The sequence below is a fragment of the Helianthus annuus genome, chromosome 8 (genome assembly GCF_002127325.2).
Source record: "Helianthus annuus cultivar XRQ/B chromosome 8, HanXRQr2.0-SUNRISE, whole genome shotgun sequence".
NCBI classification, from domain to species: Eukaryota; Viridiplantae; Streptophyta; class Magnoliopsida; order Asterales; family Asteraceae; genus Helianthus; species Helianthus annuus.
The window spans coordinates 26,567,317-26,571,166 of record NC_035440.2 but is presented as its reverse complement, the minus strand read 5'-3'; the positions used below and the strand labels follow the sequence as shown (position 1 = coordinate 26,571,166).

The window sequence follows — 3,850 nt, the reverse complement described above, 5'->3', positions numbered from 1 at the left end:
TCTGGATTTGTTAGCTCTCAAACCGTTCTTTCGGTTCGCCGTTTAACCCAACCAACCCGTTAGGAGGTATTGAGCATTCTATCTAATCATCTTATATTCCTTATAGCTTCACCCTTTCCCGGGCTTATTAGTCTTGTGTTTGACGCTCCCGTTACCTGGTTTTCGTTTACACTTATTTGACCCATTTCATCACTCTAGCAATTTTGCCCAATTTATCCAATTTCATTACAAGGAATCACCTCCTTTCAACTACAACCCATTACCCGGGTTCATCACTACTCGGTTCGCGTTCCCGATACCCGGTTTATGCTCACACTTGCAATATAACCCAATATCCGTGCTTGTTAATATTGTTATTTACGCTTTCGTTACCCGGTTTGCGTTTCTACTCATTTTGACCCATTTGGTTTGCTCTTGTGAATACCATCACGTATGAGCAAATCTGCCTTACTTATAAACTCTTTCTCAACCATTTTAAGGAATCAAGAACAATAACTAAAAATTATAAATAATGAAGCGTAAAGTTACGTACCTTAGAGCTTTCCTCTGAGCTGTGTATCACCTCCGGCTTGATCACCCGACTTTTCTCTCGAGTCGCCTATAATACACAACCCGACTAATCGTTATATTGTCATCATGATGACCATTTCCACTATACGTGTTACTAATGAATTCATGTGGTCCATATCCAAGTTCCTCATACATTACTAGCAAACAATTTTCACTTAGGCATTTCATCATACACCTTAAGTGCATAGGTTTCTAACTTCTCATTCAGTTAGCTTTATTAACTTCCTACACCCAATTTTTATAAGATTATGAGCATACTTTCATTAGAACTAGATCAATAATGTAATTTCAACTATCAAGAACATCATACATAGCTAGTTCATACACAAATTTGAGGTTCATCGTGCTAATAACAACTACACATCATTGTTTCACCATAATAACTACAACCCACTCAAGAATTGCACTATACGGAGTTCACCAAAATTCTCTACTTCATAAAAGTTCTTTTTTTAATATACCTTAAGATTTCCCTAGTTTAGTTGATCAATAATCTTAATTCATGCAAGGAATTCTAACACGTTTAGCCTTTCAATTTGAAGGATTTTGATGATTTAGGGCTAGAAACTTGGTTCTCCTTCTCTTTCTCTTCTCCTGGTCAACACACACACACACACACACAGATACACTAAGTGTGTGTTGTGTATTTAATTTTTGTTTTTAAAACACAAGTTTCCTTTTTGACATCCTTGGTCCCTCAAGTTTGGTTTTGATTATAACAGATTTAAGCTCATTGTCTTATTACCCATTTTTATGTTACTAATTAGGTTAATTATTCCTAGTTATCACACAACAATTATCTATATAAACTTAATATTTTTGGGGTGTTACACTTTAGGGACACAACAAATATCAAATATTTAGTGAAACAAAAGTTGTCCAACATACTTTAGTAAAAGTCTTAATTATTACATATGTCTTAACACATTTGAAATGAAAATCCATAAAAATCCTAATTAATACATAACATACTTTAATAAAATTAAAATATATCCGATAAATACAATTACAAATTCCAAGGGCTCTTTCTACTCAAACAAGATGAAAGTCGTCAGAGAATTGGAGGGCGGCTAGGGTTTAGGACTTTAGGAGTTTAGGTTTACTAAGGCAGTAATCGGTAAGGAGAATTGGATGGAGGCTAGGGTAAGGCACCAAGGCACACATTTCATTCTGTTTTTTATTTAAGCTAACAGATATAAACAGATTTAACTAGGTCATGAGCATGTTAAAATGTGTTTAATCTGTTTAAACACGGAACCTGTTAAGCTCAAACATAAACTTGTTTAACTTTGTGTCGTTCCGTGTCATGTTAACATCTTGCGTGTGGACATGAAAGTAATAGGTGATCTGCATCTTCTATTGGGTACATTGACATTCCTTTTAATTAAGGCCTCTCTCCTTGATATTTTATTTAAATCGGCTCTCCATCCAAAGAAATTCACCTTGAGCGAAATCCAAGTTAGCCAAAAGAAGGAGTTATGGAACTGAGAAAACATAAACCTCTCGATCGAAATTCTTAACCATTTGACCATGAATGTGCCCGAATCATCACCCTCCCACTTCCATGAGTCTTTACCACTTGAGAGCTTATTGTTTGAGAGTAAAATCTGGCAATGAACAAAAACCGAGATTAAAAGGTTAAAGGTATATGGTAAGTTGGTTGGTTCCATGACTTTTTTTTCAAGATCATCCCTACACAATCAAAATTACTTGCAAACCACAGCTTTTTAGTTTTACCATATATACACAACCAGATCTCATCATATCAAATCATTTACACAAGTTAAGAGTGTTTGATGACTTCAAGTCCACCAATAACAAAAAACCGGTAGAACAAAATGATCACAAGTAAATCTAAGATGAACTCTAGTTACAAAATGGTAAACTTCATCAAATTTAAAAGCAATGGCTTGCATTAGAGCATGAATCTATGAGAATTAAAGAAAACTATATTAGGAGTAGGACTCAAAAACTTTTTAGATAAGCATTTTAACCTACTATACAAGCAATGACAAACCATCAATGATGCTTGGTTGTCAATGAAAATGGACTTGGTATTATTAGTGAGACAGACCGGCTACACATATAAATGGCTTCTTCAAACATGACATATGGTCCGAATCTATTTTTTCCGGTTTTAGGCTAGTTTGAATCAGATTGAACTAGAGAACAAAACACATTAAATTTAGAAACTAAAGACAGAACCGTTGCTAACCGGTTTACCTGGTCACGAGTCTTCATTTTAGACTGTTGTGTATGAGTATTGAACATTTCTTAAATTAAACTTTTAATAAATATTAATCTTTTATAAGTGTAAACAAAATGGGCATTTGGTCTAGTGGTATGATTCTCGCTTAGGGTGCAAGAGGTCCCGAGTTCAATTCTCGGAATGCCCCTAATTTTTGTTCTTTTTGCTAATTTGTCCTTATTCACTGAATTTTATAAAAATAATAAAAAATAATTTTTTTCTAAAGATCCAAACAAACAAAAATAAACTTTGCTCAGTGATCAAACAAAGATGAGAACTTTTTCATATTTGTTTTATTTTATAAAAACAAGACTTTATGCTCTCTTATTCAGGTTGCAAAAGTCTATTTTATCTTTTTCAATTCCTTAAAACACTATACATTGAATCATAAACATTTGGACTAAATGAACCATGTGTATCATGTGGCCTTAACCAAATCTGATTATACATTCATGTTTGATATATGTTACCTTATGTTACACATAACATATTAATGTAATTTGTTTTGTATAAACATTATTATATTATTTTCCATTATCTGAGAAGTTTCTCAACATCTTATAATAAAAACCGGTCCTGTATACAATCAATGTTAACATGTTTCGATCCAAAGTTGGTCCCATCAAGGTTTCCGTCCTTGACCGACACTAACTAGTGATTCAACTTTATTCATTGGTGAAGCTAAGTGCCAGTCGTTCATCGCACTCTCTCTTGGAGAACACCTCCAGGAACACGAACCGACCCAGCTTGACACAACCATTCGGGCAGTAATTTCACCAAATTTTGTTTATTTGGGTTTAGTGTTGACCCAACCATTTGGTTATTTGGGCAGTAATTACACATTTACACAAAATATTTTGATTTGGGTTTAGTGTGGTTATTTGGGCAGTAATTACACATTTACAATTTACACCAAATGTTTTTATTTGGGTTTAACAATTCGGTCATTTGGATTTTGAACAGTAATCACACCAAATTTTGTTATTTGGTTTTAGTGATGGATTTTCTTGGTGGGCTTTGTCCTATTGGGTC

The 3,850-nt window shown here is 33.9% G+C and overlaps 1 non-coding gene across 1 annotated transcript; it reads left to right on the top strand.

The window, feature by feature from the left end:
- Positions 1–2,894: 2,894 nt before the first annotated feature.
- Positions 2,895–2,966, top strand: TRNAP-AGG. Its single transcript has one exon. It is a non-coding gene; the product is annotated as a tRNA-Pro (tRNA).
- The last annotated feature ends 884 nt before the right edge of the window (positions 2,967–3,850 follow it).